Source organism: Neodiprion pinetum, chromosome 1, assembly GCF_021155775.2.
Source record: "Neodiprion pinetum isolate iyNeoPine1 chromosome 1, iyNeoPine1.2, whole genome shotgun sequence".
Lineage (NCBI taxonomy): Eukaryota > Metazoa > Arthropoda > Insecta > Hymenoptera > Diprionidae > Neodiprion > Neodiprion pinetum.
In genome coordinates, this window is record NC_060232.1 from 37921056 (window position 1) to 37945506 (window position 24451).

At 38.1% G+C, this 24451-nt stretch overlaps 1 long non-coding RNA gene across 6 annotated transcripts in view; it reads left to right on the plus strand.

Annotated features, from left to right (window-relative positions):
* The first annotated feature begins 2230 nt into the window (after window positions 1-2230).
* The window catches only part of LOC124219172 (uncharacterized), a 76209-nt gene continuing 53988 nt past the window's right edge, over window positions 2231-24451 (plus strand). For 5 of the 6 annotated variants that reach the window (XR_011177715.1, XR_006883329.1, XR_011177718.1 and 2 more), the window contains exons 1-2: window positions 2233-2356; window positions 2485-2594. This is a non-coding gene — a long non-coding RNA (uncharacterized lncRNA). Of the gene's footprint in view, window positions 2368-2484; window positions 2595-24451 lie in introns of all 6 variants that reach the window. The other variant, XR_006883331.1, reaches the window with a different exon arrangement.

Below are 24451 nucleotides of genomic sequence, written 5' to 3' on the forward strand. Positions count from 1 at the left end.
AGAAAAAATTCAAACTCGAGGTTCGAAAGGAGGAAAGTAGCCCAAAGCGCTGCAGTCTGCATCAGGTATCTGTATTTTAATAATAATCGTTTATTTCTAATAATTTGCCTTTTGAAATGTTCGTAAACAAACGAAGTTCGCTGCGTGGGCGAGCAGAGTCGATCCTTCTTGTTGTGGCTGGTTTCGCCACTAATCAAGAATCGAGCCAATGAGGGCCGATCTCGTGTTCCAAATCCGGTGTTCCACAAAATCATTTGTTGTTATATCGGGTTATTGGTGAAGCAAACAACGTTCATTTCCGAGAATCTTAATCGGCGGTAAAGTTAGTTCCGGTTAGTACCATTTAACACCTCAAGTTACACGCGTTTCCATATTTTTTTTTTTATCAATTTGAAATAGAAAATACTAGATGCTAATGTTGTCACCACGCAGCTAGTTCTTTTTGAGGTTAAATGTTTCCGTGCGTTCCCAAAACCATGAAGCCGTTATTCATGTTGAAAGACTCGACGCGGAGTTTAGGAACCTTCGAATTTGACCCTAAAAATCTCCGAGAATCGCGAAATCGAGTGATTTCTAACGATCACACGACGGTCATAATTTGAGGGACGATAAACGCGGTGTCTCTAAATGAAGGCAAAAACTGCAGAGTCTGTCCGGTAATTGGATCTCGGCCGACGACGTCTGAGCCGACAAATTGAGCCGGAAAAGGCGCGGGAATCAAATAGAACACTGGCAGGGCTCGTCGACTATATATTTCGCAAGTTTTGACCTTCGGCGAGCTTACAATGCGGAGTATGAAGTTACGGAGGTAAGGAGGATATCGCGATCTATAGCTGTTGTAGAGTTGCGGCCGTAAAATTTTAACTGCGCGCTGTTAAAACTAAAACGGTTGACTGATCTGAACGACGTGTGTGTAACGTACGTTTTATACGTACATACATACATATTACATATATGTGGATACATATATATATATATATGTACATTTACCAGGAATCGCGATTCCAAGGCGATTAGGGCCGCAAAATTACTGTCAGTTTTTTTTTTTTTTATTTTTATAGTTTTTTTTTTATTTTATCTTTTCTTTTTTCTCTTTTGCACGTTGGTATGTAAGTGTTATCCTTTTTTTCGCGAAGAATGTCGCAATTCGATATCGCTACTGTTATAGAAGCGGGTATTACAGCTCGCGGGGAGACATGAGCTGTATTTCTTAACTCGTTTCACAACACATTTGAAAACTTGGCGCAAACAAGACGCGTTTAAACCGCGCCTTACGTACACAATAACCGCGTGCAATTACGCGAGGACCGCGAAGACTTATCTTATACCGGAAGTATACCGTACATGTATTTCTGTATACCTACCTTTTAAGTATCTTGTAATATACGAATGATATATAATCCAAGAACGCGAATCGTAATATCGCGAGGAAGAATGTAACGTCCAAGTAATCAGCCTCATGTTTGTATAAAACGGCGATAAATGTTCACGGAGATTACCCGCATAAAGATTCAATTTCAGTGCCGCTATTTCCAACGGATTATTGTAAAGTAATTCATCAAGTTTAGTCGATAAGCGTTTCGCCGAGGTCTCGACAAATAGATTTATCAATGTAATTTCTTGTATACTTTTCCTTTCTTTTTTTTTTTTTTTCTTTTCCCTTTTATCCACCAATGCTGAGTTAAGTACGCTAATGTTCATTAATACGTTCCCAGTGGCTCGCTATTTTCATTTTTTGTTTAAATTTATTAATCAAAACTGAAACAAGCGTCTTTTGTGATGAAATTTTGTGTGTCAATGACTAGCGACGCATATAACAGGAGAAACAAATGATACGTTGATCAGAGACAGGTAAAATTTCTACATAAATAAAACTCGTTTCAGATTTGATTCCGAAAAAATAGTGAATCACCGGTAATCAATTAATGAACATTGTTTACATATAATCATATCGATATTCTTAGACTTTAATTTTCGTACGAAGTTTCTGGCTGGTTATTTTTTTTTTTTTTTTTTTTACCAGTTACAAATACTCTGTGACATATTATCGTAACCCGAATGAAAAGTGCAGCGTTCAATGTCCGTGTGCATAATAGTAATTCCTATATAATCGTAACGCATCGTTAGCCATCTGTCAGGATCTATCGAAACCTTGTTGAAATTTTGTCTGTTTCCGTTGAGATTCGACCAGGTCTGATACCCATAATTCAATGGCCCGGCTCAGTCTTGAGCCAACTGCGAAACCCGCCGGTCGGCAAATATAACTTTTAATAAAAGTGTCGATGCGCAGTGCATTGATTTCATATTAGGGAAATGAACCGCCTGTGTACCTACCTTAATTATTGTAAACAGTGAGGTGAGGTCCCGGTGAGAATAAATCGAATCTAAAATCTGAATGGCTGAGAAGATAACGAAGCGTTGTCCGATCTGCCTTTCGATAAATAATATATTTATTCAATATTAATTTTTAATTATAAATTTCAGTGACAATTATTTGTGCAACAGTGAAGTTCCGGCGTGCAGTGCAACGGTTTTGAAATCGCAGTGTCAGCCTCATGGAGGGGGGGATGAAGAAAGAGGTGACTGAAAATAAGGTAGGCAATTAGGTAAGGTCAACCCGTAGTTGGCCGGGGGCATTTTCGTGTGTGTTTGAGAGAAGAGAGAGAGAGAGAGAGAGAGAGAGAGAGAGAGAGAGAGAGGGAGAGCGAGGAGCATGAATAGCTGATTATCGCCACGAGGCGAAGAGTGTTTAAGTGGTTCTGGGCCTCCCTTGACAAAAATATAATACTTGTACACTCGTACGTGCAGTACGGGCCCTAAGTGGCCCTAAGTAACGACAATAATTCCTTAAATTGGACCGATGCGAGGCCTCGATACGTGCCTGTGTCGCAGAAACAGCGTCTAGCCACATCAGGCGCTTCTTCAAGTCGAAACAGGCTTCTATTTTAACGAAGCATTTCGAGGCCGCGACTATCGGGTGTATTTTTTTAGTCGGACGAGGATTTAAGGGTATGATCTATTTCGACTTTGACGAATCCACATTTTATCCGAATACAATACTGAACAAAAACACTCCCAGCACCTTTTCGTCTGAGGTAGAAATAAATAAACTGCACGGATTCTACGAAATCACATTAGTAAATTCGTAGAATTCAAGCAGTTTCTATTATTTCTGCGCAACTCGCGCTACATTTTTTTGCTGTAGTTGGAAACTTTGGTTTTATTCGTTTTTGTTTACCAACCGCAAGTAGAAATATTCTTCTTTATAGGGTACGAAAATACTGCAAGATTCCGGAAGTTTTTCACTATTTGAAAACTGACTGGATAACTACTCGAATCGTTACAAGCGTTTCATGTATCCAGCGTATCAGACTTACGGTAATATTTTATACGTTCGCCTTTGTCTTTTCATCAATTACATTTTACATCGCTCTTTCTTCTTTTCCCTCAAACAAGACGTTGAAATATTGCTACGTCTCTTGAGAGTCACAAAGGGAACGCTTTCCATTTCATTTCTTTCTCTTTTTTCTTTTGTTGTAATAACGGAATACATGCATATATTTATATATATATATACATACATTAAAGGTAGTCGCAGCAATATTCGCAGAAGTTATTGCCAACACGTCGATGTAGCTTGGAGTGTTTTGTCCACAAGGGGCAAAGTTTAACCTGCGATTCCGTACAAGGTGCGTCGTGCTTGTGTGGGTGACATGAACCTACTTCAACCTCCAACTCGTATAAATAAATCTCAGTATTATATGGAGACGAAAAACTTTCACCGTTGAGAATATAATCCGCGGAGTGCGAGGAAGGAACGAATATGCGTTGTATACATATATAATATATGTAGAAGAACCGTGCGGAGAGAAAATTGTTGACGCGCCCAAAGAAGTATAAAAAATCATCAAAAAAAAAAAAAGCCACATGTACTTTTAATACGTATTGATGGCTAGTCGTGTAATTATAGGGTATGTATAATAGGAATATTTTATTTGGCGATAAATTCAATTTGTAGTTATAATGCGAATATATACCTATGTATATATAATATATGGATATATAATGGGTGTACATGGAATAGCGGAGAATCGTTCGAGACTGAAGAGAATTTAAAAAATGATAGAAAAGAACGTTGAAATTGAAGCGGTTTTTAATCAAGGATCCGCGTGTAATGTGAACCGTTGCTGTATAATTACTTGCGAATTATATACGATCGCGTGAAATTGGTCAAAGTTAAATTAAGATTGTGCAAAACGGATTGGAGAATGAGAGAGAGAGAGAGAGATAATTGTGCAGACTTATATTTTGACCGGTATTTGGAGCAAGGGCCGAAGAACAATGTTCAAAAGTTGCGTCGATGACGATTCGGCATATTTCTGAGAACACAGAATTTAATCGAATTATCCAGGTAACTGAATCTATCGTGTTTCTAGAAATTGATCGATCGATGAAAGCGAGGATCTTAAAGGACGTTCCAACAATTTTCAAGGCGCAATTTTGTCATCTCGAGCTATGATAACGTAGGTGTTATACGGGGTACGTGAAGAGTTATCGCGTACGCGATATATCACTCGGTTATCTGCCCTGTTATACAGCCTTATCTCAGGGGCCTTGATAGTTGAGGGTGTTTGAAAATAGGAGGAGAAAAAAAGGAAAGACTGATCGTGTTTAACGCAACAAACAACGATGCGATTAGGACGCTCGCAAATTTCGGTGTACAGCGAAGGAAATAAAAAAAGAAGCGTCGAATAATCATCACTTGAAAAAAAATTTTATATCTCATTTTTTCTCAACGGTATAATACGAATGTAATAATTACCGCGAGGTATAATAATACTAATCGTTCGATTCAAGTCGTTGAAATTTCAATCAAATCTACGTGTTCGACTAGAAGTTACGTATAAATAATTTTTTTCGTCATTCTGACGAGTGGTTTCGTTCTTTATTCTTTTTTATTTTTTTTTCATTGCAATTCTCCTGCTTGTTTGTTTCAAATTATTTTTCAACTACGCACAGTGTGAAAAATTTCATTTGTTACAGTAACTAGAAAAATTGAGTAAAACAGGTATCGTTACTATCGTGCGCTATCGTCGATCATTTTTTGGTAATCGCAACGCAAAATCGTTTTATTCGGTTTACTCTACTTTTTTAGTTAAATAAGGTCTTAACGTAAATTTATTGTTGTACAAGCATTAAATTTTCGCAACAGTTGCCAAGAAAATACAGCAACAGCGATCGTAATGAGAAAGAACAGTAACGGATAGAAAAGTAATTTTCATTTTCTACCTAGAAATATATTTTTCGATTGTGGTAAGGAATGAAAATAGTTACGGACTGAGCGGTAACCGGAAATAAAAATTTCTCTCATTGTCACTGTATAAAACACTGTGATACGTAAACTCATACGTAAAAATGCATAACGCGTGTAACTCGAAAATTAAACATTCGTAAAACGAGTCCTACAATAACGTATATTAGTTAAGTTTGAACATATTTTTCACTAAAATATTCCAGCGATACGTGACAGTTTATAAGCGCAAACATCGACAACCCAAATCTCTAATCTAATACAAGCAGAGCTCCATATATACACACTGCAAGGTATATATATATAGTAATAATGTAATAAGAGGTAGATACGTGCGTTATACGTTTTACACTCTGTATAATCCTCGATGGTTCAATGAACCGTCTGTATAACCATCGAAAATAAACCTGCATGCGTTTTATCTCTCCATCCTTATTCCATTGCTTTGCTTTTTTGCTTTTTGTACGGTATTCTTCTCTTTTCGTTATTTATTTAGTTACTATTATTTCTCTTTTTTTCCTTTTTTTTTTTTTTTTCTTTCTTGTTCATCTCTCATTTCTCTTATCTTGCGCGTTTATTTTCCTGCTTCTTTTTCCTCCTCTTTTCGAAATGTTTATGCGTGTTTGTGTTCGTATATATGCGTACCTATATACAACTTTGGTAAACACTTTTGTGATTTAGGTAAACGTTAAACTTTGTACCGAGATTTCGATAAGAATCGTTGAAAATTTCTCGATCGATTTGTCAATTGTAGTGCTGAGTATAAAAAAAAAAAAAAAAATATGCCGCGATTATAATAGTACAGGTGGTATAATTAGATAAGAAATATTCGAAAATATAATTAATAATCTGGGGATAATAAATCGTGTAGAATAAAAAGTACAATGTATATATTATTACTGCGATATTAGACCGCACGTGTATATATTTGAGAATCAAGTAGTTTGAACGATAAGAAAAATTTATATTTATTGCAAGAATATCACGTTTCTAAACGCCGAGACGAATGAGAAGATAAAAATTTCCGTTGGAAATATGATATTTTATACAGACATAAAATAAACTTGGCGTGTCGCGATTAAATTTTACGATTGGTACCTGTGTAATGTTAATAATGATAACAATAATAATGATGATGATAATGACTAATTTTAAAAGAACAAAATTAACGTTAATGAAAAAACAAAGCCGACCAAAAAATTATAGATGCGTTAAAATGCGATGCAAAAAAGTGCTAAAAAAAAAGCAATCGCGAAATATCGTGTATTACACCAATCAAAACATTATTCATGGATTGAAATATTGTAATATTCCACAGGATCTGTACTGTTCCATATATACGGCTGGGTAATATCGTTGCATGTAAAAATTAAAGCTAAGAACCCCGTAAATGTTCCTTATTGGTTTTTTTTTTTTTTCTTCTTCTTCTTCTTCCCCCGTTTGATGCGATTTATTTCTTACAAAATCGTGAAAATCCCAAAGCAAACGAAAATTTTGCGGTACAATACTTGCCGGTAGTTAAAGAATTCCGGAATATCGCGAAAGGAAAACCTTCTATATATATAACGAATGTATAAAATCGTGACTTTAATTATTTTCGCGGGCACTAAAAATCGGGCCGGATTTTCAATTGCCGCGAAATTTTCAAGGAAGATAAGTATGTACGTATAAGGTATGACCACTGAATAAACGAATCGTTGTTAAGTGTTTGTTGTTTACACAGGCTGACAGAGAACGGCTTCGTTTCTGTCCCGTCGTTGTTTGTAGTCGGGCAACACATACCGTAAAATCTATAAGTAATCCGTGCGTGTGTGCAAAATGTATAAATGTGTTGTATCGCTATTTAACATGCATGTACAAGATGCTTAAGTACATGCAGCTGTAAAGGCACACTCAACATTTGCTTATACGCTTGATAGCTGAGTGAATTAACTCTGCCTGTGCGAACATTCCTTCGTCTCTCATCCTTTTTCGCGAGTTGACCCTTCTTTTTTTTTTTTTTGTCAATTTTTTTTCTTGCATTTCTTCTTTCGTCCTCCGAGTCTCGGTTAACGGAGGAAACAAGCAGCTGAAACTGAGAAAACGACGATCGTGACTCGATCCACGCGGGGTGTGAAGTTTTACAAATTTTCTCTTCAATATATGTAAGGTAAGGAAAAAAAAAAAATCAAAAAAATCTTGTCCTCGTCGATTCAGACGCTCGTGGCGATAATTTTTTACACCGCAATTAGGTGCAAGAATCGAATTCATAAATATATATATATATGTATAAGGTATAATTGTTTTTCTTATTTCTCCAGCGCAAATTTGTTTTCTCGATTTAGAATTGATTTTCACGAAAATGACTAATAGGAGTGTGAACAATGGCAGAGAGAAAGAGAAAGAGAGAGAGAGAGACAGAGAAAATCCTAGATGAAAGAAAGAAGGAAAGATAAAAAAAAAAAAAAGGTCCGTCACGGAATGCGCGGGCGAGTTGATTTTTCTTATCGCTGAGAATTCTGGGACTCTATACGTACGTAAGTTATACACGTGTATATATTACATATATATGTACATATAATATGTACACAGAACATACGTGCCGCGATCACGCGCGTTATCTTTGACGTCACGACACGCGTTTCGTTCCGTCGTCACATCTTATGTACGCATACATTGTAGTCACATGTGTGTGTATCTTGTAACATGTAACGTATATTGGGTATTTGATAACAGACGGTGACTGTGTTCTATTCCATGTAAAATAGTGTTGTACACATACTTTGTACTACGAGGTGTACTTATACCTGGTAATTTGATTTCTGAGAAAGCGTCAGCTTTTATGCAATTCACGTTATAACGCGGCGTGAACAAAAATGCATGATTCATTTGCGGTTTTGTTATACGCGCCAGTTGAATTATTTATACAGTGCATAAGCCGTCGTTTAGATGTCGTTTGATTTCGCCGGAAGCGAGTGATAAGTAAAGATGGATGTTCGTTTACTCGTGTATGTTTAATTCTAAGCTCGACGAACTGTTAAAAAGGGCGGGGTTGAAGTTGCGAATTTGACAAATTACGAAAGCGCCTAATTTCGAATTATTTTGCTCGCGAAACTTGAAGCGAATGAATCAAACCTTTACGTAACAACAAAGTTTCGAACGGTCGGTACGACGGCGGCTCGAAGTTCCGAAAATTCAAGTTACGATGGAGCGAAATTCCGAAAAGTAAACAAAAAAAACATCAATTTTATGCAATCGGACGCTAAGACAAAAATCAACTCCGTACATTCTGAAACTGACGTAAAATTTACTTTATCTGTAAATCGTGTTGATTGAAATTAGAAAAATTTCGGTAATGCAAGTAGGTTTACTTTTTTAACGACGAATCTTGGAGACAGAAAACAAAACCGTAAATACGGTGAACCTGCCTTTTATGCCTAAGTAATAAATTTGCCTTGATAAATTGCGAAATTGGAAATAAGAAAATAGACGCAGTCCGTTTGCCGTCAAGTTTTCGTTTCACTTAGCACTCGGCTTAGGCTTTCCAGGCTGTTGCTTTATGCGATTTGATAGTTCGATTTCCGTCGTCGAATATCGAAGCAGCCGGTGTAATAACGGAGTCTGAAAATGGTCATAAGACCGAAGGTTGCGCAGCGCGTGAGGCCTACATGTTCCTTAAGAGGCAAACGCGTTTAAAATACCTTAACTATGTGTGACAAGGTCAGAGGGGTATGCATTACACACGCCATGCGGCGTTCTGTGTTACAACGCTCTAAGAATATACATATATGTACCTACAATAATACCGCAATCGTTACAACGATCTCTGATACAGACAATAAACGAATTTCGAACAGTCAGGAACAAAGGAAATTAGCCGGAAACGCGACTCTATTACATCATTGAAGATAATTTACGATCATACCGGGACAATCTCTTGAAACTTGAAAATCAACCGCGCGTGCGCCGAGTAATTCGATCTCATTGGTCGGCGAAATCTTCCCGCGGCGATATTTTTGTCTGCGATGCAGGCGGGCCAACGTACGAAAAATGTGTACGTTTGAATTTTCAAAGAGCGTAAGCGTTGAATTCCGAGCGTTCTTTGAAGAATCAACTTTCCGACCCGATAACAAATGCTTCCCAAACCTTTCCGAGTCACTGCCTCAATTATTTGGGATTCTAACCTCGAAAATTCGCATCAACTACATCGCCGCCGGAAACAAAGTTTGACGGCTGAAAACTCCGGATGGCCAGCCTGCGCGAATAGCCGATAAAACTCGCGCGTGCGCGGTTGATTTTCAAGATTCAAGAGATTATCCGGTATGTATTACAGGTAATTTTATATATTCTGAAACGTGTATAAAACTGCAGAGAATTTTCACGTACGAAAAATTTAAGCGTTTAGATTCTTTTTTTATCGGGATAAAGAACTTTGCGAACAAAAAAACTCGCCAGGTGGCGCTGAGCGGCGAAGCCTTCTCGCTAGAAAAGTGATTTGAGGGTTTCCATAAACATCGGAACGAATCTTGCTGCCATAAATCGTTGCGGATTTCAATGTTTCTGTAATTTTGTCTGCACTCGTGGATGTTTGGATGTGAGAACTATTTAAATAGTTTCAGAGAGGTGACCTTGTTTGCGTACAGTTATGCATTTCCCAGAAATCGCGTAACTATTAACCAAGACATGCCGGATCGCACGTATAACGTGTTTACTGTAATGATTATTAGTGACTCGTTTCCCGTTTCAAAGTGTTTCTCAAATTTATCGTTTAACCGCGGTTTCAAATCCTGGAACCACCTTACGGCAATTCTGTATCGCCGATTCCTGGAACCGTTAACACCTTTTTAAAACCCACCTGATGATGATTGCCGCGATATCTTTCTTCGTTATCGCCGAACGAATTATGGGCTTTTCCTCGCGTTGCTTGACGATACGTAACCCATACGATAACTTATTTTTGCTGTTGTCGTTTATTTTTTTCTCTCTTTTCTTTTGTCACCTTGGCACCTAAGTGAACAAATTGCAATTTCCGAAAATGGCGGTAGTTCGATATTCAGACATTCGTAATTGGAGCTGGAATTTGAAATCGGGAAGCGATCGGTTTACCTGGCACTTGAACTTTAAGCGCTGCATGTTCCACGCTCGCAACTTTCTCCACTCAAATATTAACGTAAAGTACGAAGCATCGACAACTTCGTACTTACGATGGCGATTGAGCTGAAAATAATAATCGATGCATCGATTAATCGAGCCGAAAAAAATAATCTAACACGACCCGATTGAATCGGTAAAAATTAATCGATGCATCGATCATTTCGTATTTTTTTTTTTCGAAACGGTGCGCGTGAAATCAAAATTTCGTAAGCTTCGGTATGTAGTCTTAATAGCGGAAAAGTTTTTCTCATAATTTATATATTTTTCAATTTCAGATGAAAATATTCATTTATCTTTCACTTATTATATCAAATAGGTAATTAATAAGTAAGACAATGATAATATAATCGATACTTTAATCACACGAATTGATATTTTATCGCATCGTTCGTCGGAGTAGAAAACAAAATATAATTATGAAAAAAAATAATCGTGTCGGTCGATTAATCGAGTTTGAAAAACAATCGATTATACTCGATTAATCGGGAAAAAATAATCGATTTAACAGTAAATCAATCATTTTTGGTCATTCTCACTTCGTACACATTTTCACCGCAGGATAAAAATTCTTCTTTCGAAAAATGAGAATCCGTACAATCTTTAAACCGTTCAGTCTTGATCGCACTTAATCATCATCTTAATTTCCAACTTCTTACACGAATCGTCGTTCTCGACGCTCATGCAGTTCGCCAACTTCGCGAACTTTCAAGTTCAGCCTACGAAAGGCGATTAATCGCGACGGGCGTTCGCGCTGCAGCAAAGCTGTGTATAATAATAAGTGTGATAAATTCTAGTTTAATTTAGCATAATTGAGCGGGCGACGTTAATTGTACGCGCATTGTGATGGCGGACGCTTGCTACTCGGCGTATTATCAGCTTCGCGTTATTACGTTACAAGTTCCGCCGTTTGAATTTTCACTCCGTTTCACGCATAATTTTCGCACGTCATTGCTTACATTATCATACGTCGAACACACGCGTGCGTGTGCGTATAGATTAATTCACACATATTTATGTAATGTTTACAAGCATATCGCACAGTGAGCATTGTGCGTGGGGTTCGCAGTGCCGATGAAATAATGTTACAAGTAGGCCACCAGATCCAGAACCCGAGGCAACGTCACGTATAACTTATTTTACTCGGTCGTTATTCTTACAAGTATGTAAGAGAGAGACACGTAAATTCCTCCAAGATCCGAGTCGCGTCTCGAGAAGAATTAATTCGATTGCGCATCTTCTTCGAATAGCTTTAGGCATATTTTTTTTACGGCCCGAAAGGAGTGTGAAGGAAATTAGCAGGTACCATTTTTGAACCGGGGTGGGGGTAAAAATTTAAAGAGATTGAATAACAGATGCGCCATAATGTGGAATTTTTAATGAAGCGAAGATTTAATTTATCGAATTTAAAATATGTAGCAAGATGAAGTACGGAGGAGGATGATAATAGAAAGGTCAGAATATGGAATGCCAAAATTTGTCGCGATTTTCAATTTTCAATTATTTTCAATCTTCCATACTTGGACATTATGTATTATGATAATTCTGAAAATCAGATTGACGCACTGAGAAAATTTTCATTTGTTACAGTAACTATAAAAATTGAGTAAAACAGGTATCGTTAAAAAAACTTTTTGAATATTGTTGGGATTACGAAGAACGCGGTGCGCGTAACCATTTTGCGCTATTGTCGATCCTTTTTTGGTTATTGCAATGCAAAATTCTTACTCTACTTTTTTAGTTAAACAAGGCTTCAACGTCAGTTTATCGTTGCACAAGCATGAAATTTTCGCAACAGTTGCAAGAAAATATAGCAACAGCGATCGTAATGAGAAAGAACAGTAACGGATAGAAAAGTAATTTTCATTTTCTACCTAAAACAATATTTTTCGATTGCGGTAAAAAATTTCTCTCAGTACGTGTCCTTAAAAATTCGATATTTTGATCCTTCTATCAATCGGCCATTTTACTTTTTACCCCCACGAGATTTTTTTATCATTTCGAGGTGGATCGGATGGAAGGGTTCTAATAATAACGCAGTAAATTCTACGCTCTACAATCTGTTGATATTGAAATAAATAAAAAAAAAATAAATGAAATTTCAGTCGATTAAAAATTCTGATTTTTTCAAGTCAACGCCCGTTGCACGATTAGTTTTACATTATAATATACTAAACGATTCTCTGCGTTGACTCAACGCTGAAAATCCTTTCTACATTCCCCCTCTCTCTCTCTCTCTCTCTCTCTCTCTCTCTCTCTCTCTCTCTCTCTCTCTCTCTCTCTCTCTCTCTCTCTCTCTCTCTCTTCCCCTCTATTTTTCCGTCTTCCTCGGTGTGTATAAATGCGCATATAAATCGTGTAACTTGAGAAGAAAGGAATCAATTTTTATCCTTATGAGCCGAGAAGGACCTCCTCTTTGACTCGAGGACACGCGGCGACACTTGACGCTAGTTGTATTTACGCACACGTACTTATACCTACCACCTCAGACACGCATTGAAAGTCGAAATCTATAATACATACCTGTATAAGCATCAAGCCTGAGCGATGTTTACACGCGAATTACCATATGAAAATTGGGAACCTACTTTTAACCCTCCGGTATATACTTATATAGGTATAATATAAGCGTTATAATGAAGGAAAAAAAAAAAACACAATGCGGTGAGTGCGGCGCATACAAATTCTCAAATTATACACGCATTTGCATCCGAATAAAGACTTTCGGTGAATGTCACAGGTATACCCATAATCTCTGTGTATGTTACATCGTACACAGACGTGAAGTTTTATTTGTTCACGCAAGTTTCTCTCTTCTTTTCATCCTGATGTTACAACATTTTTTTACAAACCTTTGCCGAGTTCAATTCGATCGTGAATTCATTTTTTCAATTGTTTCGCAAAAAAAAGAATGTGAAATATAAAATCTTTCGATATTGAGATAAATCTTTAAAATCAAATATTTCCCGTTGGAAATAAAAACAAAGTAAGAAAAAAAATACACGCCCCGAGGAATTTCCGGTGGGAAAAGTAAAAAAATAGATAAAAAAAAAAAAAGTATGGTAGAACGATCGGAGCGACCTTAAAATCTCGGAGGCGTCTTCCAGTATACGGGCAAGGAGAAATTTGATCCTGCCCACTGTACCTAAAACCCGTTTCTCTTTCTCGTTATTACGGGCGAAAAAATTCTTTGACTAATATATCACGCGGCTCGCGGAATTCGCAAATCGAATTGGCGATATCTGCGGGGAACAGTTCCTGGTTAAATGTTGAGTTAAACAGGCAGCGAAACCGTTTAATACTTACTTGTACCGCATGCTAATAAATTACGGTATCAGATATTAATTAACCTCGCCTCATATATGCGGCAGCGCCCACATATGTATATATATATATATATATATATATATATATATATACATATATGCAGGAATTAGCAAATAGAATTTACCGTTAGCTCTTCGATGTTATACATTTCTATACACTCATAGATGTTTATTACAATTCAAATACAATTATATTTTATTTATCCAAGCATTGTGGGAATAATTCTTTCGCTCGAGGACGAAGGATATATTTATATTTGTAGAATAATTAGCATCGGCGAATTATCCTTTGTCATTTCTTTTGAGTTTTCCCCGACTAACCACTTTTTTTTTTTCTTATCTTTTATTCTGAAAAATTATCACGCGCACAAAGCGGCGAAAGATTTGCGGTGACGAGATTTTTGCATTAAATGGTCAGATCGTTGATTGTACTTTGGAAATCTTTGTGGAATGATTTTTTTTATTTTTTTTTCCCTTTTTTATATCATCCTGTTTCAACTCGCACGATTTCTAAATTCCGGCCAGCGTTCGACGATATGCGGAAAATCCGTCGTCGTATTTCACGCCGCGGAACGACTTTTGCAACGATATTTTACGTATTAACAGTTGTGCAAATTTGCACAAATAGTGCCGATTTAATCATCTTCAGTGTTACACGCATTTATTATTATCGACACAATAGTACAGAGATAATTTTGAAAAGCGACGACATGCAAACGATTCTATTCATTTCACGAAAAAAAAAAAAAAAAAAATTAATGAATAAGTAAATAAAAAAATAATAACGTGTCAAAGGCATTGAAAAGTCAGCTTCTTATATTCTCGTATATGATCGGTTTGATGAAATATTTACTCAACAATAGCGAGAAAAGAAAATTGACGTCGACAATTGAAATTGGAAAAACCGTTAGCGCTACTTTTGCCAGAATAAATCGAACTTTCGAGACCGTGCGAGCATAGAAAAAAGCTAATAAGAATATAAATAGCAAATATAAAAGAGGAAAAAACAATAACCAGACGACATTATTTAGAATATATCTACGCATGTATATAATTACAAATATATATTATGTAATTATAGCAAGACTGTGAGCAAGTTTCTGTTTGGCAATTTTCCAGCCGATGAAAAACTTTGCCAAATATATTTTGTAACTTTCTCGGTATATCGGCCCGTATTTCTGCCAAATAAATACGTATGTGAGTATATATTTGTAGACATTAAATATTTGCGTGCGAGGCTTATCTGTACCTGGATAAAGATACGCGGTTTAAATATATACACGTTCTCTTCGTGCTCTGATGAATAGTTTCAAAGCTTGACTTTATACTTTTAAACAATTTTCCGAGAAATTGTTGTACAAAGTACGCCAAGGTTAAAGTGAAAAATAATACGATTTGACGAGAAACATTTACACTTACAATGTTACAATTGTATTTGTTCTCTTCTTTGATTCGATTTTATACGTATATTGCACTCTTTCGTTTCGTCATATTTATTTCACAATGGTTTTATACAGGTATATGGATATGCATGAAACGTATATATAAAATAATATATATATATATATTCGTGCATCAACGCGAGGAATGGAAAAGAGATTATTGTACAAAGTCCAGCCTTGCCCTACTCAACCGCAGCGCATACCATAATACTTGCATACGCCTACTTTGCATACATCGTAAACACACATATGCATATTACGGTTGTTGTATACAGGGTGGTCACTTTCACCCCGAAGGAAATTGTCCCGGCATTATGATGATTGAAGAATAATAAAAAGTCCTCGGAATTCATACGCTTTCGACCCAAGATAAACCATCGTAGGTATAACGTAGACGCGTATGTACCTAGAAGATGGAAATATTTTTGTAAAACGTGTAGCGAAATTGTTATTTCTTCAAAGTTCCTTTAATCAGATACCGAACACGGTTTAAAATACAAAATTATAAATTAAGTTTAGCAAACCAAGCCGCGAAGTGAACTGCGTTTTCGAACGAGTTTCATCACACTGAGAAAAATTTCATTTCTTACGGTAACTAGAAAAATTGGGTAAAACAGGTATCGTTAGAAAAATGTTTGAAAATTGTTGGGATTACGAAAAATGAGCTACGCCTAACCATTTTGCGCTATTTTCGATCCTTTTTTGGTTATTGCAACGCAAAATCAGTTTTTTAGTTAAATAAGGCTTTAACGGCAACGTTACATGAAAATATAGCAACAGCGATCGTAATGAGAAAGAACAGCAACGGATACGAGACTTTCCGGTAACAGCTAGAAAACTAATTTTCATTTTCTACCTAGAACTGTATTTTTCGATTTTGGTAAAGAATGAAAATAGTCAAGGACTCTGTGGTAACCGGTACTAAAAATTTCAGTGCAATATTATCATCTTTGGATCCCAACTCGTATCCGGATTTTCAAGGCAACGAGAAATTTCTTACTAAAATCAATTAGTTTTTGATAGAAATAGGCGACTTCCGGTCAAGGAATGGCGAGCAGCCAAACGGTTGTGAAGAATTGACAATTTCCAGACAATTTGTAGTTCATCCAACTGCTTACTTCTCCTTGATGTTCTAAAAGTAGGAAAAAAAGAAAAGAAAGAAAATTGAGAATAAAATCGATCCAGTTCCGATTCCAGCCGCAATTTCCAACTCCCTGTTACACGAACCTGTAATATAAAATTGTCGAAACGAACGCATCGTGTGTGTTGTTGGACTTGTGTCCGACAGGAGGTCGCGCCCACGATATTCTTACATCGAATTATAAATTATGCGCCGTTTTAGGAGAAGTTTTGTAATAGTTTACGAGCGTGCGTCGCGGCTCTGAGAGCTGCAACAAAGGATCGAAGTACGTCGAAGGCAAGGTTTACGTTAGATATGGATAAGCTGCACAAACACGTGCTGGTTAACCAAACACAGATTACAGCGAGCCTGAAGAGGTATACATATACGTATATTCCGATCCTGACTAACGAGCTCTGTGATACGGTTCGAGATCGCTTTCGTTTCTACGCAGGAATTTTTAACCCCATTCCAACACTCGTAAAGAAAATTCTTTCGAATTTCTTCGAGATAAAAAGATCTTGTTTCTTGTGTATATCAAATAATTATCTTACTTGGCGTTAGTGAAAAGATTTTGTTTTATTCCATACAAATTTATTTCCATCCGATATGTTCTGGGTTCGGAATAATTAATTTTACAACGATAGATTCGTATTCGAATGGATCTTTTAGCGATATATCCAAATTATCTTCATTGTTTTATCCTAATCGACAAAATATTATTATCGATACAAAATGAAAATTATTTCTGCATAGCTGTCACCGGTAAACCTAGTATTGTATTATTGTTCTTTTTCATTGTCGTCATTTGTACCGTATATTTTTTGTTTTCGACCGAAAAAATGCAGTCAACCAAATAAACAGAATCAAAGTTGCAGTAAAGAGTTATTCTTGTACCCTATTTTCTTGTAATTGCATGAAAAATATTCTAACCATTAACGTGGCGATATTAATTTATCTGAAATTTTCCAGTTACTATATACTACAACAAGAAATGAAATTTTTTTCATTGTCATTCTTTATCTCTTTCTTGGCGCGATTGTAAGACTGCAGTATAAAGATACCATTTCCCAGGATTCATGCATTTACGGGCATCGACTAATCTTCTGTCGATTTATCGTGAAAGCTTGGCGTATATAAACGTTGCATATTTCCAGCATATTAACGGTAAGCAAATTTAAACCCGACCCGACCTCTATACTCTGTTCGAGTTCGTTGCCAAGATAAGTTTTTTTTTCCTTAAATTCTTTATTATTTCGCAGTGCTCGGAACAGGATCTGGTCAAGGTTGGCTGGACCCTTCGGCCATCGAGGCCTGCAGAGATGGGTCTGAAAGATCTGCAGAAATGAGATAAAATAAACGAGATACGAATTAAATTTCGAAGGCGACGGAGCCGCTTCCTCGTTAATCAGCGGTTCGAATAACTTTTTTCACCAACGGAGCTTTTTTCATTCCGTAACCTCGTCCTCCTATTCGGTTCGGATTCCTTTTCGCACGCGCTTGATCGCAAGGTTCGAGCTTGGGTATAAATTTGAGCTTGCAGACTTACGGCGACGACCAAGTTCCGGGGAAGGAGGGCCGGTTCTTTTCTATCCAACATCGGCATGCGCGTCACTCTCCTTCTCTCCCACGCGTCCTAAAGCTCGCATATCCCGAGCTTTGTCACACAAGGTCAAGAAGATCAAGAAAGTAAATGAAACGAGCAGCTCAATGCCACGCTATCCGCGTTTATCCGTCTTTTATTTACCATATTCAGTACATCCTACGGTTTATGTAATTATTTACTCATCGCCTCGCGTAACTCCGAAGTGCACGTACATGTATGTATGTATACAATTATATATATATATATATATATATACATCGCGGTATGCAAACATGTAAAGCGTATTAAGAATTCAGTCGGAGAAAGATTATCTTATTCTGCCATGTATGTGATTACGAAGCCAATTTCGTTACAGAGCTTGTAGAATTCATGCAGCTTTTATTGCCTGCCCGAATCTTACGAGACGACGCGCCGTGCCCTTTTCTTCTCTTTTGCAAATCGAAATTATACCCATCGTATTATAGGTATATACATATATATGTATCGTTTGTTTAACAATTAACGCTAATTAACTGCATTGAAAATCATTCGTGTAACAAATTATTATCGAAATGATGGAGTGTTGAGAAAGATTATATTCGGTAAGATTATATTCTAAAATTATACTGTCGTCAAAATATCTCTACTAAATTCATTCGAATATCGTTAATAATCGGTGTACAGAATTATAAAAAATTGTATAATTGTCAGTGTTTGCAGATTGTGAAAGCATATTTTTTTAGATCACATATGATTTGTTTTTTCATCGATTAACTAAATACGAAAAGTAAAATCCATTTAGAATCTGAGCTTTTAATTTATTTATCCTTCTGTTTTTTTTTTTTTTTTTTTCACAAATTGCAACAGTCTCAAAGAATGAGAATTTGTGAATTCATCCAAATGAACGTACGATTTTCCGCAACATCGATGATACGAGACGACCTGTGACATTATAAATATACATATATTATATTATATTATTTATATTTACAGTTTGACGGTAATAAATTCTTATCGAGTATACTGCAGTATCAAACGCAGGGATTTCCCGTACGTTTCAGTTCAGCATCGTTCTTATATGTATACGTTTTTAGCCTCGTGATTAAAATGTCACGGGACAAAGTTCGACGATTTAAAAGATTGAGAATTGGCTAGAATTCGTCGTCGCCGATACATCGAGCACAGCACAGAGGCCTGTTTACCATCGCGTACGTGACCAGACTCCGTATTGCTGCATTTTCTCCTGCCCCACCTCCCGCAAACTTGATCTCATCTCCGCTATTTCTCTAATGCACGATCCGTCGTTGCCGACGACTTTAGATTTTATAAGTGCAAAGAGTATACACGATATAACGAATACACGTAACAGCTGACGATGAATTTCGTGATTTTCGTTTCTTCTTTTTTTTTTTCTCTTCATCTCACGATCAGGTCAACCAGACACGGAGTTTGTTTGTCGGTAAATGTCGGTAAGGGAATCTATACGATAGAAGAGGCCGATTCTGGGCGCAGCTGAGTGTCGGTAAATGTCGGTATAGGAATCTATATCCAGAATCGCCTTCTATACCGACATTTATCGACACTCAGTTGTACCCAGAATCGGCCTCTCCTGTCAACTGTTACAATTGAATGTTTCCCGAGCACTCGGCATGTGTATAATAAAGAAATTGGTCACTGATTCAAGAGGTTTGACACGACGAATGGCATGATGTCGAGTTTAACGGCATTGTGACGATATAAATATTCGTTGTGATGGAGAAGGAGGAAAGAGAGAGAAAGGAAGATGACAACGACAAAACCGCAATTCTCGCATGATCCGCTCAATATTTCTTCACGGAGTACAAGGTGTGTGTATGTATGTGTATGCACACTGCACAATTATTAACCACAATCAGGGTCCTTATCGCTTATCGACTCGTCAAGCCGCAGGTCCTGAAGGCGCCTGCTTGCGACGGGATCGTCAGCCAACCTAGATTCTTTGTTCGTTTATAAAGGCGAAAAGCGCAAAGTCCGCAAAGTGCATGCTCGTGCTAGCGAGTCTCTATTCGGTGAAGCGAGAATAATGACTCATGCGTTATATTCGCTGATAACGACGCTGATGCCTCTTTCAGGCTATCCCATATCTGTAATGACTTGGATGTACCGACGCCAGTAATCGCACCGTTGTATCATTCTTCCCGAAGAGGAGACTCGATGTTTTTCAATCTTAAACAAACAGCATCAAAATAAGAAAACCATAACCCTCGCCTTGTTATTTTCACAACAAATCTCAATATTATCTTTACAGCTACAACTTACAATTAGTCCAGTTACGCTAATTAAACCGCAGTCCAATCTGATCGTGAGTCGAATATAAAACGCATTTCACACGTTATAAATAAATAGATAAAGAACCACTGTGCATTGGCAGTTTTTTGGACCTTAGAGTCATCACATCATTAGTTAGAATCGGCCGCCGAGCTACGTCATAAATATTATATACGTCACAAGGCTCACGGTGCATGTATATATGTACCTAAATTATATGGACGAGAAGAAAAAAAAAAAAAAAAAAATTGATGCGTGAAAACATCTGTTTCGATGATTATCTCCTCGCGTGTTGTAGGTATAAGGTTTGGTTGTACCGTCCAGCAACCGTTACGGTTGGAGATATTACAAAACGAAAATTGGGTCACCCAACGCAGCATGCAAAACAAAAGTAGGATTAGAATTTTGTTTTCACAATCGGTTCACAATTTTTCGCCATTGACTGACGAAGGACGTCATCCATTTTCAATAATTATTATTGATTTACAAAATGTTCAATTTCAGATATTACGTTTCACCTAGCAGAGAGATTCAGAAGTTTGTTTTACAACGACGATGCTCGGCTGAAGAGGGTCAATATAAAAAGGTCCGAACATTAATCAGTCGTGAATTGTGTGTGCGTGCTTTTTTATTCTTCTTCTTCTTCAGCGGAGAATAGTTATATGTTGTTGTGGTATTACATGGACAGCAGCGGAGATTTCACCACTGCAGGAGTGTAATATTGGAAGAGAGGCAGGGTTCCCAAGAACATAACTCGACTGATTGTGGGAGAAAATACGAGCGTCTGTGGGACGATTTCGTACCATCCACTGCTGCACTGGTTGAAATGGGAGTGCGGTGATCGCTGGTAAACACGCTATTATAGTATACGTGGTATACCATATCACTGATCGTTGGTTATGGTCATGAAGTAGTCGCGTTCGAATCGAAGTCAAAGGAGTTATAAGAAAGGTTCGGAGTCTGCTGATGCCTTGGGTGCAAAGAAGCTCTACGCACAACCGATACGCAAAGAGTAATTTGTAACCACGTGTTCGTGAGTCACTGCATCACAACCACGTTGCAGGCTGGTGATGATGGTGGTGGTGGTGGTGGTTTCAATCTCCATGTCACGTGTGTGTTGGTTTGATGAGTTAGGAGCCTGGAACCCTCCATGCTGGTTCGTGTAACCCCTTGATCTCTTTGGGTCAAATAGCCAACGTGTCAAATAAATGCTCTACGGTCATTGTGGCGTGGCGATGGAATGGACCGAGGCATTGTGGCTCTTGGCGGCACATGAGATTCACCTACACATGGCAACTGCACCGACTCGTCTCTCTGACCGAAGTATTAATAGAGCCCATGGACCGTCAGACGGTGACGGGGGAGAATTCCATTCTTGTGTTAATGAATAATGACCGTTATATTCGCTCTATACCAAGTATGCTCATCGTGCGGCAAAGGATGCGGTTAGGAGTTCTTTTCGAGTCCTCTGTACGGAATGTCTACCCTCGGACCATGGAGCCGTTGCTACTCGGAAGATGTTATACACGCTTCACTGTTTCGGAACAAGGGTTTTGACATAAGGTACGTTTATAACGTGAGCCGAACGATGCGTGTCGCAGGAAGTTTAAATCACGATCCGAATCTCGAAATCCTCCGGGGTTTCATGAAAATATGAAAAAGTCATTTAACGAACTATCCGGAGTTACGGTGATACGATCTTTCGATCTGATCATAACTACTGTGTTCTCTTCTCCTCTCATTCTGATGTAACAAGGGGTGTGAATACCTTAGAGACGACATAACAGTCTTGATAAGATCCCACCAATACATATTTATATCAACATGTTGCGTCCGGTCGAGCCGACAAAAACTAATCAGAAAACCGCATCACTCGTACAATTACGGTGAACATGTTGCAGAACACCGCAAGACTGATTCGATATTTTTATGCATCATGCTTATAACTTTACGAACAAGTAAGAACTCGTGACCGTCACGAGTGAGACGATGGATGTTCATCGTCGGTTACTTCGTAATAATTGATCGTAAGTATCTATGTATAAAAACTGATCTTCAATGAGGAGTTTAATTCCTCAATGGAACTTTTAGACTCCTGACCGGGTTAAGAGTCTGCGTCGCAGTTCGAGAAGGGATTTATCTGGCGATGAAGAAGTTCTGAAAGAGATTCGTGCCTATCCAAAGTATTTCCAACGAAGGTGAACTTCTGAAGTGGAGCTATTCCATTTCAAAGTGACGGATACGTCGAAAAGACCCGACAGACTGAAGCTGGGGTTAAATATGCGGGTTTCATATGCTCAAACGGTGTTTGGAATAAGGAAGTGGCGAAACCGAGCACCGGATGGTCGACGATGGGTCGACAAAAGTGACCAATTTCTTTGGTGAATCCGAGGAGACGATAAATCGGCGTGTTTTTCATCGAAATGTAACACTGGCAACCTGCGCGGATATTATAACACAAAGCGGCGAGCTGTTTCCTCGGCAGTTAGGCGTTTCGCGATATGTGATAAGCGTGTCTATGTTACACACGATGGGCGTGTAGATCCCCGGGCACGCATGTATATCTGTACATATACGCGTATCACTCAGTGTTAGAATACTTGGTCCGGAGCCAACCACCACCGACCAACATCCCGCATCCCGCATCACCGAGAAGTGCTGGACCGGTTATTTCTCTCTGTTATATATTCTTTATTTCCAGGCAAACCTGCGGCCGAGTTCATTTTACAAACTATACTCGCCGATTCTTAGAATTCTTTGAAACTATCCTATTCGAAACACCATCTATAATATCATACCTACGCAAGATTATACCTACTCGTAGTCGCTTGTATCACTGTTACCACAGTCATTTCACCTCGGGTTCATAATTATCAAGATTATCCTCTCTGTTTTCCACAACCTTTCTCTTCCTTATATTTATCCCTCATCGATTTTGCGACGAAACAGGCAACCATTTTGACATACTTACTTGTCGATCGCTGTGTCAGACAAAAACGGAGCACTAATTGCTGGAAGAAAAAATGAAAAAATTGGAACGAAAAATATTTCTCACCAATGGTGAACCTGGGTTGTCGGTTTTTTTTTTTTTTTCTTTAATTGAAATTTGAATAAATGTATCAAATAGCTATTCGAAATTCGTAACCCGCGCGGTTTTATAGCGGAATTAATACCGTTCGCAGAGTTCCCGCTGGCACGACGGGCAAACTCTTTTACTAGATATACATTATTGCTTTATAAGGTACTTTTTTACTGCGGGTAGGTATCCTATATTCCTTTCTCGGTTATAAAATTTATACAACTCATGACAACGATATAGCCGTCGTAAATTAATTCCCGAGGTATTTACGACCGTTGAAATCCTATTTCCTCGATAACAAAGATCCCACAATACGATTCATACGCTTCTAACGATACACCAATAAAAACTTGTGCCAATCGAGTTCAATTTTCGAAAATAAAGACTCGTAGGAATTAATTACAGGCGGAACGATATTTTCAATCAATTACACTGTACAATACATATCGTTGGACCAATTTCGACGAGGCTCGAAATTCCGTGTAATTCTATAATTGCTCACAAAAGAAAATCTTCACAAGGTATAAAATTATTGTGACCGTTTTTTTTTTTTTTCTTCTCTATGTGACTTGCGAAAATTAAAACTACCATCTGCAAGAAGTTTGACTCTAAAATTCTTAAAATTTTTCGATTTGCCAAAATTCTCAAAAGATCACCCCCCCCCCCCCCCCCCCCCCCAATAAGAGTTCTCACATTCACCGCTAAGCGAGGACCCATTCCCAGAATCCACCCACGAGTACCCGAAGATGCCTAAAAAGCGTCCGCTGCAATCGAATTCCTTTGTCAGCTGTTGAATAAAACAGCAAAACGCGTGCGTTTGGCATTCGGAGAGCCGTCAACCACTGGTTGAAAATGGAGCTGCAGGGAGGGGGGTGGAGGGGGGAGGGGGGGGGAAGCGTTAATTCCGCGCGTTGCAAAAAAGCATCAGGAGCGGTGCAGAACTGCGCAGTTAGAGAGTCGAAGAGCGGAACAAGAGGACAGCCTGGTTCACGATCTGAGGAGAGGGGGGGGGGGGCGGGAAAAGAGAGGAAAACCTCGGGCGAATAGAAGGCTTGTGAGGAAAAAGCTGTGCCTAGGTCAACGCGGCGAGCGGCGGGGCAGCAAATAAAGCGACAAAAGGTGAAAGTTCTGAACACTGCCGCGGGATGCAA